This window comes from Lithobates pipiens, unplaced genomic scaffold, assembly GCF_037356315.1.
Source record: "Lithobates pipiens isolate NorthernLeopardFrog02 unplaced genomic scaffold, aLitPip1_a1.2 Scaffold_25, whole genome shotgun sequence".
In the NCBI taxonomy this organism is placed as follows: domain Eukaryota; kingdom Metazoa; phylum Chordata; class Amphibia; order Anura; family Ranidae; genus Lithobates; species Lithobates pipiens.
The window spans coordinates 39,134,980-39,147,577 of NW_027507787.1; positions in this window are offsets into that span (position 1 = coordinate 39,134,980).

Sequence of the window (12,598 nt, forward strand, 5' to 3'; positions counted from 1 at the left end):
CAGCCCTCTCATAAAAGGTATTTTTAATGATCACCTGAAGGTCTGGTGGGGGAGGTGTGTATATCTGTTAGCTCTGTCCTGATATCTTGTCTCTTGTGGTTTCTTGTCTTGTTCCTGTTTCAGCCCTTCCAGGTCAGAACAACATCGCAGCTCTCACAGAGGGAGCGACTCCTAAAAGCGACTCCTCAAGGTCGCATCACCAGCACTCCTCTTCCAAATCAAAACATTATGGTTCCTCCTCAAGATCAGGACACCGTAGTGAGGAACGGTCACATTCCTCAAGGACTCAATCCAGTCACTCAGCTAGTGCCTGTTGGGGGTGCAGAGCTCTTGTACCGGCAGGAAAATCTTTGTCCGATCTTTGCTACGCCAAGGCTTCCAATTAAAGGGGTGACGCGGATCAACAACTTAAAACCCTGGTGGAAAAAGTTGTTAAGGAGTCCCTCAGAAATATTGAGGGCCAGTCCTATGTTCCTCCGGCAGAGCCGCCACTTTCTCCAGGGAGGGAGACTCAGCTACAGGATACTTGGGAATCCTCTGTGCAAAGCCACCCATCAGCTGCCATATCTGACAGTGAGTCTGATGAAAGTGATCCCTGTGTGAGTTTTGATTTCGCTCTACTTCCTCCTCTGGTCAGAACCATTAGAGAGACACTGAACTGGGAAGATTCTGTGGCTGCTCCTTCCAAACAGAGAAAATTCTTTAAGCAATTAAAGAAGAAACTGATTAATTTTCCTTTTATCTCTGAGCTAGGTGAGATTATTACAGATGAATGGAGCAAGGTGGAGAAAAAAAATTCCATGCTGTCTAAGGTTTCGAAACTCTATCCTTTCAAGGAAGAAGAGGTGAAGCATTTGGAGTCAGCGCCGTTGGTAGACGCAGCAGTCCTGAGGCTGGTGAAACATGTGACACTTCCCTTAGAGGATACTGTTTCTTTTAAGGATGTTCTGGACAGACGGATTGACGCTGATTTGAAGAGAGTGTATCTCACAGCAGGAATGGCCTGTAAGCCAGCGTTAGCTCTGGCCGCTATGTCCAAAGCAATGGAGGTATGGACAGATAGTGTAGATGAGACGCTTAGGAATATCTCTGAAGATACGGCTAAGAGCTCGCCTATCCAAGAACTTAGGCTGGCCTCCACCTTTCTTGGGGAGGCCTCTATCCACATCATACGCCTGGTGGCTCGGGTGATGCTTTCTTCTGTTACGGCCAAACGGGCTCTGTGGCTCCGTCCTTGGCTGGCGGACCCGGCCTCAAAACAAGTATGGTGCCGTATCCCCTTTGGATGAGGCTATTACCCAAGCCACTGGTGGGAAGTCGGGGTTCCTTCCCCAGGACCGGCGTTTGCAAGCCGAGAGAAGGTCTTTTTCAAAGAGACAGTACCAGGAACGAGCTAGGGAAGCTCGCAGTTACAGACTAGGCCGTGAATTTTCCAGGTCCTGGAAATCAAAACAATCCTCTTTTAAAAAATCTACAAAAAGTGATTCAAAAGAAGAAAAAAGGCTAATTCTTCTAGCCTACGTGGAATCTTTGTTGGCTCAATGCACCGTTATCCATGTTCCAGTCATTCAGCGAGGCATGGAAATCTACTCTCCTCTATTTATGGTCCAGAAAAAGAGTGGAGCCTGGAGGCCAGTCATAGATCTAACTCACTTGAACAGTTTTATCAAAAAATAAAAGTTCAAGATGGAGACATTATCCACAATTCAACAATCTGTTCAAGCAGGGAACTGGATGGTCTCCATAGACCTCAAGGACGCCTATTTTCATGTCCCAGTTGCAGAAAATTACCAGCAGTATCTCCGCTTCTCCGTGGGTGAACGCCATTTTCAATTCACATGCCTTCCCTTCGGGCTATCAACTTCTCCTCGTGTATTTTCAAAAGTTCTGTTGGCAGTGGTGGCTCTTCTGAGGACCAAAGGGATTCGTCTACATCACTACCTAGACGACCTTCTGTTGTTGGCTCAAGACAAGGATCAACTTCTGGTACACAGAGAGCAGGTCATCTCCACCCTACAGGAGTTCGGGTGGATCTTGAACTTGGAGAAGAGTCAGCTGGACCCATCTCAGCTGCTGGTGTTCTTAGGGGCCCTATTCAACACTGTCAGAGGCACCATCTCGTTACCAGAAGAGAAGTTGTCAGGGACAGAATCCGTGCAGCCCTCTCTGCCTCTCATCTCCAGGCTCTCCAGTGCCTGAAAATTATAGGCACTATGGTAGCGACAATTCCAATGGTAAGGTGGGCACAGTGGAGGATGAGGCCCTTTCAGAAGGGTTTCCTTCATCAATGGTCAGGCAACAAAACCCAGCTGATTCGGATCACCCTATCCATGAGGAATTCCCTTCTGTGGTGGCTCCAACAGGAAAATCTCTGCAACTGCCATTCCATTCTCCCCATCTCATGGGTTACCATAACAACGGATGCCAGCAACAGAGGCTGGGGCGCCCACTGCCTGGCGGAAGTGGCTCAGGGCACCTGGATTCTCCCCTCCAGAAGGACGGTGTCAAACATTCTGGAGTTAAGGGCAGCCTTTCAAGCTCTGCTAGCTTTTCGGCATCTGAATCTGATTTCATGAGCCTCGGTCTTACTCAGGCTAGACAATACCACTGCAATAGCGTACATAAGAAGGCAAGGGGGTACCTGAAGTCTATCCTTTCTCCAGGAGGTGGAACCGATCATGACCTGGGATCAGAGGAACCTGAAGGATCTGACAGCAACATATGTTCCGGGGATTCAGAATGTTCAGGCAGACTTTCTTTCCCGGATACTTCTGGACAACAACGAGTGGTCTCTTCACGAGGAAGTGTTCAATTGGATCCTGACAATGGGGCTCTCCCTGGAAGTCGACCTGTTTGCCTCTCCCTGCAACAAAAAACTGGAGAAGTACTACTCAAGGTACAGGGATCCTCAAGCCTACGGGGTGGATGCCTTGACAGAGAAATGGTGGTTCCACAGGGTCTATGCCTATCCACCAACTCCTATCATTCATCAGTTCCTGAGGAGACTCAGGTCAGAGACGGCAGAAGTGATAGCCATAATCCCTTGTTGGTCCAACAGACCCTGGTTTCCGCTTCTGATGCTCCTCAGTGTCAGGGATCCAATTCCTTTACCATCCAGAAAAGGCCTTCTGTCTCAAGGGTCGAGATTACATCCTTGCCCGGATCACCTGCGCCTAAAGGCTTGGTTTTTCAAAGGGGACGTTTGAAGGCTTTAGGCTGTCCTGAAGAAGTCATTCCCACTCTTCTTAGTGCACGAAGAAGTAGTACCAACCGGGTATATGAGAGAATTTGGGCAAAGTTTACAAATCACTTGTCTTCAAGGTCCAGTTCCTGTAATGCCCTGGCAGTCCGGGACGTTTTAAGCTTCTTACAATCAGGATTGGATATCTCCCTCTCAGTTAGTTCTCTCCGTGTCCAGGTATCAGCAATTTCAGCTTTTTCTGGAGTCGCATGGGCCATTCATCCCTTGGTCCAACAATTTTTCAAAGGAGTAGTCAGGCTTAGGCCACAAAGGAAGCCTAGATTCCCCAAATGGGACCTTCCATTGGTTCTAGATTTCTTCTCTCAACTTGACAAAACTCTCTCAGTCAGGGAATTAACCCTTAAAACCTCCTTTCTGGTAGCCATAACTTCAGCAAAGAGAATCTCCGAAATTCAGTCTCTAGGTGCTAAGGAACCTTTTCTCACCTTCTTTCCAGATAGGGTAGTCCTAATTCCGATGTTGGGGACAAATCCCAAGGTTACCTCTGTTTTCCATGAAAACCAGGAAATCACTCTTCCTACCTTCAATTCTGCTGGAAGTCCGGATCCACATCCACTCGATTTGGGAGTTACTCTAAAACAATATCTGGATGTTACAGCTTCTTTTCGTCAATCTGACTTCCTCTTCGTGTTGTTTAACAGGAAAAATAGAGGCGCTAAGGCCTCCGTTAGATCCATCGCTGCTTGGGTGGTCCAGGCAATCAAATGGGCTTATAGAGAGAAGGGCTTGGCTCCTCCTGAGGCGGTTACAGCTCACTCTACCAGAAGTGTCTCAACCTTCGCGTCATGTTGCACCTGAAGTAATCTGCAGAGCGGCCTCCTGGTCTTCAATTCATACCTTCATGTCTCACTATTGTGTTGAGCCAGCATCCTTATCCTCTGTTGATTTTGGTTTGAAAGTCCTGTCGGCTGACAGTGTTAAATAAATCTTTTTGTTCAGCATTTTGCCCACCCGAGTGTGTTTAGCGAGTTATTTCCCACACGTTGCTGCCATGGAGTCTGTCAGGAAAATGGAAAATTCCTATCAAAATACTTACCGTAATTTTCCTTTCCTGATGGACTCCATGGCAGCAGGAGTTCCCTCCCAAATGGCTGGAGTAGGCTAGTTATCAAACACGGCCAGTGGTGGGGAGCAAAGATTTATGGGAGTAGTGTCCTATAGGGTAGTGGAGGCGGGACTTAACCCACACGCTGCTGCCATGGAGTCCATCAGGAAATTTTATATCACATTATCTCAGTTGATCATTTGGATTTTATTTGATATTAGATTTTTCATTAAGTCTCACACCCACTTTTAATACTTTGCCATCACAATTTTTGTTTGGACTTTTATTCATTTAAGTATCTAATTTGTGTTGTCATTATTTATTATTTTTTATATATATATTCAATTTATTTAGCACTGGTTTATCACTAATGGTTTCATTGTCAGCGCAGCAATCTCTTCCCTTTTTTAAAGCTTTATTGCATACTGTAAGCCCTTGTACACACGATTGGAGATTCCAACGACCAAATCCATCTGAGTTATTCCGACAGATTAATTCCGGATGAGGTCCGGAAGTGATGTTGCATACACACGGTCGGACCAAGTTGACGAAATTTCCGATTGCCAAGAACGCGGTGACGTAAGCCGCGTACGGCGGGACTAGAAAAGGGAAGTTCAGCACCACGTCCGGCACCCTTTGGGCTCCTTCTGCTGATCTCGTGTGTATTGTGTGTTAGAAGTTTGGTGACGATTCGCGCTTTTCAGATTAGTGATTCAGATCGCTACTGCTCTTCAGTTTCTGCTTGTCTTTGCGTATCTGATAATCAGTACGTGCAGTCAGTAAGTATTTGTTTCTCATTGTGGACTATATCTTGGTATAGTACGCTTTGATTTGCATTTCTTATTGTCTGCTTGCTTCTGCTATTCAGTTCGTTCTTTCAGGCATTGCTGTTTATCGGTGCTTTCTGTTGTCCGTTCTGACCAGCCGACCGTTTTCAAACCATGTTTCGTCTATGCACTCGTCGTAGAGTTTGTGCTGTGCAAGGGCTTCATGTTAGGGTTCTTACTTTGACACAAACCCGGTCCATGAACAGGGAGGGGAGGCGTTTGTGGACCAAGAATTGGTTGCGCCAGCGTGGCCAGTTCTTGCACATGCCTTTGCTCCGTGAGATCCGGGAGAATAATCCTGATGATTTCAGGAATTATCTCCGGATGACGGACCCCGTTTTTCACTGTCTGCTGGCTTTGCTGACCCCTTATATCAGCAGGCAGGATACCTGCATGCGGAGGCCATCACTCCGGAGCAGAGGTTCATCGCCACGTTGCGCTACTTGGCGACTGGGAGAAGCCTTCAGGACCTCAAGTTCTCTACAGGCATCTCCTGCCAGGCTCTGGGGATCATTATTCCAGAGACCTGTTCTGCCATTATTCAGGTCCTGCAGAAGGACTATATGAAGGTAAGTTTTATCCTTTAACATCACATTCTATGTATTTCATGATTGCTAATGTCTTGCATTTCTTTCCTCATTCCCTAATTACCATCATTGCAATATGCTCTAATTCATATGCTCTGCCCCTTTGTCCTCAGGAATATTTGCCTCACTAACTTCCCCACCATGCTCTTCTTGGCCCATAAAACTATAGTCTAGTCACTTACCAATGTCTTTTGTCAGCTCCATAGTATTGCTTTCTCCTAAACACCCCCTAAAATGTCTACAAATGTGATGTGTGTGCTTTAATTCATGCAGAGTGAAATTTTTTTTTTTTTTGGTTGTGCCAAACTCATTAGGAACCCCCCTCCCCCCAAACTGCTAGCTCAGCTGATAGCAATCCTCTATCTGCTGACTACCAAACCCAATACACACTATATCTACCTTTTTGATGCTCACATTTATGGATGAATTCACCAAAGCATGTAGTGCAAGGGCCTGCCTCAATACTTTCAAATGCTATATATTTTTTTTCCACTATTATTATCTTGATATGTAATAGTAGAATGTGAAAATGTGCTTCCATTTTGTTTTCTTTTTGGTATTATGACACTTATTACCTGTCCGGTGGGCTGCCAATAGTGTAAGTAAGGAGGGGCTTCCAAAAGTATCACACATTATTTAGGCATTCAGCTCTCAATCAAGTGGAGAGGGTTACCTGTCCAAAACATCCCCCCCCCTCATTTTGGGTGGGGGGGTGATGACTCTGATAAGGGGACCTTATACTTTAGGCTTTAAATACTCAGTTCCCAAAATGTTATACTAATCTTGGCCAAAAATGTTGGTGTCTAATCTGCTTGCAATGTTGATTTTTAAAATTACAAATTTTTGGTCTTGTTTCACTCCACAGTGTCCTTCAACGCCACAGGAATGGCAGACTATGGCCTCCCACTTTGCCAGTCGTTGGGACTTTCCCAATTGTGGAGGAGCAATTGATGGGAAGCACGTCCGCATCGTCCCACCACCCAACTCGGGGTCATACTATTATAATTATAAGGGGTTTCATAGTATCATGATGTTGGCGGTGGTGTCTGCAACCTATGAGTTTTGTATGTGGACGTGGGGCAAAATGGACGTATGTCAGATGGTGGAGTGTTCGCACGGACGGAGTTCTACTGGCGTCTCCAGAGTGGCAGTCTGGGCTTGCCACCCCCAGAGGAGAATCAGGAAGGACTCCCGTTCGTCTTCGTCGCGGATGAGGCGTTTGCCCTGGCGAACCATCTGATGCGGCCTTTCCCGATGAGGACCCTCACCCCAGACCAGAGGATTTTCAATTTCCGCCTGTCCAGAGCCCGAAGAGTGTTAGAGAACACCTTTGGAATACTGGCCAGCCGGTTCCGCCTTTTTTTAATGCCTATCCACATGGCGGAATACAAACTAAATCACATAGTGCTGGCCTGCTGTGTTCTTCACAATTTTCTAAAAAGACATTCTGCAAACTATGCGGTCTCAGTTGTCCAACAAGAAGCAGACTTGCTGGAAAATGATAACCTCACGGGCCTTGAACCTGCTCATCCTAACTTGCCCCTCCAAAGCACCCATGAGGTTAGAACCCAATACATGGACTACTTTGTGGGTAGGGGGGCCATTGATATGCCAGACAATGTCTGAGCGGCATTTTCAGAATACAATTTTCTTTGAAACTCCTTCATTTACTGCTTGGCTTGCTTTTAGGTGTCTCCTATGTAAATTTATGTTTTTTCTTGTTGTGCCTTTTTCACCAACAGTGCAAACAAAATTTTTGAGCGAGATGAGGGGACAGTCTCTTCTTCAGATAATCTTATTATGTTGTGGGTCTGCTACACACACACCTTGTTTTTGGTAACTAATGTATGTAGTGCATTACTGACCAAAATCGTGCTCATTTTCAGCACCATGGCCGGAAAATGGCATGATTGTCAAAATTAACACATCTCTGTGTGTGTTTTTTACTAAAGGCACTTCCATAAGTGCACTGCAAAAGTACACCTGAAACTGCACGTGGAGTTACCTTTAGTAAATAACACCCATTCTCACCGAAAACAACAATTTTACTCCAAATACATCTTTTGCGCAATGAAAAAGGAAGCCACACATTGTTGATAATTTAACTTTTTAATCCAAGCACATTCACATTTGCGTTTAGAAAAAGGTTTTACAACAAACCAACAAATTGTGTGTATCAAAAACAGTCTTTCAGGTAATTTTTTTTACACTTTGTGTTTTTGTGTAAACAGGCATGTATCGAAGCGTAACATACAGAACACAGGAACTTACAAAGTTCAACTTTGAAAAGTGAAGACAATATCAGACATGCGTATGTACAAACTGGGCTGATATTGCCTTCATCACATGGGGTGTCACCCCTGGGAAATCCAAATTTGGAAGATGCACACAGTGTGTCAACATGTGCTATCTCCCATCATGGGGGATCAATGTACGTGTTTTGTGGAAAGTGGCTGAGATGAATTTGGATTTTCAAAAAATACAAAAGTTGTTGATTAAAAGTCAAAAAATAAAACCCTAGCTAGTTTGGGCTGTTTCACACTCTCCCCAAAACATCAATGATGTTCTTCAGTTTAGTTTTAACATCATTGATGTTTTGTTGTATATTTTCTAAATCCTGATTGCACCCCATTATCTCCCCAATCAGGATCTGGGCACTTTCACTGGTAAAATGGGATTCTGCTTCCACATCTCCTACAAAACAAAGCAAAAAAACACACCATGTGTTATAAATATGATGACATACATTGATGAGCTTACCGGAAGCTGTGTTCTCCGACACTCACCTGTTGTGGTGACAATTTGTCCAACTTCAACGATCTCTCCTTCCTCCTCCTCCTCCTCCTCCTGCTCCTCTGCTTCTGGTTTTGGAATTTGGCCTTCTTTGGGAGGGGTGTGGTCCCTGGTGTCCTCATACTTGCCGAGTTTTCTCTCCCCTATGAGAATGTAAAAAAAGAATAATTAGCACACAGAGGGCAGAAATAGGAATATGAAACATTGCTTGGAAGTGTTGTACAATTGTGTTTTTTGGCAGAGTTCCAAGGTGAGAACATTATTGGGGACACTTTGTTAAGCTGGAATACTTACCAGCAGAACGATGTTTCTTACGAACTAATGAAACCATGAACTTGAAAGTGGCCATTTTAAAATGCACAACATGAAATCAAAGCACATGGAGCATGTATGCAAGCAAGAATAATCATATGAACACAGGACAACTACTTACTTTTTTCAAGAACACGCTTGATCCTTATGTACTGCTCGTGCTCCCTCAGTTTTAGGTCTGACCAGCGTTTTCTCAGTTGATCCATGGATCGGTGTTCCCCAAAATTCTTATGAAGACTCTTCACAACTTTATTCATGATCTTGGCCTTTCTGATATTTGAGTTTGGGTAAGGTCCATACTTCCCATCATAGTCAGTCCTGTTCAATATCTCCACCATCTCCAACATCTCTCCAAAATACATATTTGAGGCCTTAAATCTTCTCTTCCTGGATCGGGACGTTTCAGGCTCCGGGCTTTCCTCACCCTCCTCCTCATTAGTGGAACTGTGATTGCGCACCTGCGTTCTCTCCGCCATGTGCTCTCCCCACTGCGCTGAAAGCGAAGGGGCGGGGAATAGTCTAGAAAGAACGTCAGGGGCGGGCGGAGTTTCACGCATGCGCACTGTATATAAAACGCAACATGCGTGTGTCGTCCATACGATCTGTGAACAAAGGGAGAAGCTGAGGCGACGAATGTGCAAACGAAGGTAAAATTTTGAACTTGGTACAACACTAGGCTATACTGCTTCTAGATTGAGGCCTGCATTAGTGGAGTTTAGCCTGACATTAGGGTTTGTCTTGTGTTGTGTCTTGCAGACATTATAGACGGGTTCAATGATCATAGCTTCCTCCCTCTGTTCATCGATAAATACAGAGAGATGCCCTGCCTGTGGCAACCAACACACCCTCAGAATAGTAACAGACAAAAGAGGCAGGCAGCAATGGAGAAACTGGTTGAGTTTGTGAAGCCGGTGGTCCCCAGGGCAGACGTTAACTATTTAAAAAAGAAAATCGGTGGCCTGAGGAGTACATATCTGAAGGAGAGGACCAAGGTGCTGAAGTCCATGCAATCTGGAGCTTCAGCAGATGACGTTTATGTCCCCAGGCTGTGGTATTATGACAGGATGCAGTTTCTGTCAGACCAGGCTGAGGTCAGAGAATCACTCTCTACTCCTTCCACGTGTCCTATGCTACATTCCACACCCGCTGAGTCTTCCGACGCCCAACCTGGGCCTTCCACTCAGGAAGAACTGGAGGAGCCCAGCTTGAGCCAGGTATAGTATTGTTGTACATATTTTGGGAGTATAAATGAATGATGTTAACTTGATTTTTGCTCACTAATTGCTGAGTTTAGAAAGTGTTTCACATATCAATAGACAGTAGTGGCCAAAACCTTGGGGACAAGAAAGAAAAATGCTGGGCACAGAATGATAGTCTTTTCTATTGGTTAACAATTTGCAACAGTGTTGATGTGAAAATTGTGTGTGTTTGATGAACCAAAAACTAAAGCTATGTCCCTTTTTCATACACAGGAAGAACTCAGCCAGGAACAGGAGGGTGTGGAATGCAGCAGCCAGGAGGTGGCTGTGGAAAGTGGCAGCCAGGAGGAGGCGGGGGTAAGCGGCAGCAAGGCGGTTGGCGAGCAAAGGAGCCTCACAGAATGCCAGGTCCCTCCCCTCCGCCTTCCACGCAAAAGGGCGAGAAAGGGGGGGAATGTTGAGGAGTCGGCCCTGAGGCTGATTGGGGAGGCATCAGCGGCCCTCCAAGCAAAACCCACCTATCAAGAGGCCTTTGCCGCCTTGGTTGCATGCAAGCTTGAGAAAATGGAGGAGGGCCAACAGCTCTTGTGTGAGGAGGTTATTATACACACCCTCAACAAGGGTCTGTTGGGCCAAATGACACAAGAAACACACTTGTGTAGTTTGGCCCATGCCCCTCCTCCTCCTCCTCCTTCTGCCACACCTCCAGCACCACAGCCACAGCCTGGAAGGAAGCGTGGAAGGAAGACCAGAGAGTGATGACTTGGGTTCAGTCTGGTCTGACAGAAGATGCAGCCTGTTGTAGTACCACAGCCTGGGAACATAGATGTCATCTGCTGCTGTTCCAGGTTTCATGGACTTCAGGGCCAGACTTCTCTCCCTCAGCCCACGTACACACGGTCGGAGATTTTGCCAACCAAATCCGTCGGATTTTGCCCGTCGAATTTAGTCAGACGGATTGTGTCCGAAACTGTTGCATACACACGGTCGGGCCAAGTTGGCGAAAAATCCGATCTTTCGGAACGTGATGACGTAATTTAGTTATGATGGGACTGCATTCAGGCTAGTAGCCAATAGCTTTGATGTAGGAATTTGATCTGAGCATGCGTGGCACATGAAAATGCTCTACACATGATCGGATTAGGTCCGTCCGGCCCAGTTGGTCGGGAAATATTTCCAACATGTTGGAAAATTGGGTCGGACGGAGATTCGGACGGAATCAGTCCGATGCATACCACACACAGTTGGATTATCTGATGACACGGACCGATAAGACTCATTCCGACAGATTCTCCGACCGTGTGTACAAGGGCTTAGACATGTACTCCTCAGGCCACCAAGTTTTGCGTTTAAATAGTTGATATGTGCCCTGGGGGCCAAAGGCTTCGCTAATCTCCCCAGTTTCTCCATCGCTGCCTCCCTCTTTATTTGTTACTGACACCTAAATAAAGTTTTTTTTTGTTTGAAGAAATACTTGTGTTTTACTTCAAAAAGGCCAGTTTATTTGTGAGCAGGCAGGTACATTTCAAAAAAACAAAGTGAAATGAATAACAAGGGGCACCAACATAAAACAACCTCCTGTAGATTAAAAAAGAAAAAGAAAATATCAAAAATATAATAATGTTGTTGTGGTAAGTTTACACACAAAACACACCCCAAAAAATGGAAAGATGAGCAAACTGACAAAAAAGGAGATGTTTAGGGGAAAAAAAATGCAGCCGAAAAAGAAGAAACAAAATATAAAATTGTGTAGATGTGACGAATTCAAAAATTGTATTGCCGAAATGAGTAAAAAAGAGTCAGGAAATACGTTCGGGAGAAGTGTGTGTGACTATGAGCATCTAAAGAAGTTCCTTTTTGCAGCATTGTAAAGAACAAGAGAATGCGCTTCATGAAAGAATTTTTAACATTGCAGCGTGACGAATGTGCTATATCGATTATGAGCTGTAGTTTTACCTGAGTGAGCGCTTCCGTGTCCGAATTTGATTGTGAGAACACGTGGCACCTTGTCCGTCGGAGTAGGCTACACATGATCGGAGTATGTCCAATCGGAGCATTTTGTCGGAAAATATTTCCGGCAAGTTGGAAAAGTTGGTCCGACGGATATTCCGATGGAAACAGTCCGGTGCAGACCATACACAGTCGGAATATCCGACAAAACGCTCCGATTGGACACATTCCGACGGAATCTCCGATCGTGTGTACAAGGGCTTAGACAGGATAATTCGGTTGGTTGCAGGCTGGCTGGTAAGTTGAGCTGACAAGTTTATATGGTTTTATTTGACATGATTGCCCTTCCATGTGCTCCTTGCTGCGAAGGCCAGTTATAGGTGGGGCAGTGGCCATTTGTTACTATGAACCCACAGATGAATGCCTGAAACACAGAGCAATTAATTGTATTCTGGGTATTCAGCCCTGGGTGCATTAGGGGTCAAGTCCTGGGGAAAAAAGTGTGGGTATTGCAGAGTATTGGCAGGGTATTGCGGAGTATTGGCAGGTTATGTATTGCAGAGTATTGGCAGGGTATTGCAGAGTATTGGTAGGGTATTGCTGAGTATTGTCAGGGTATGTAT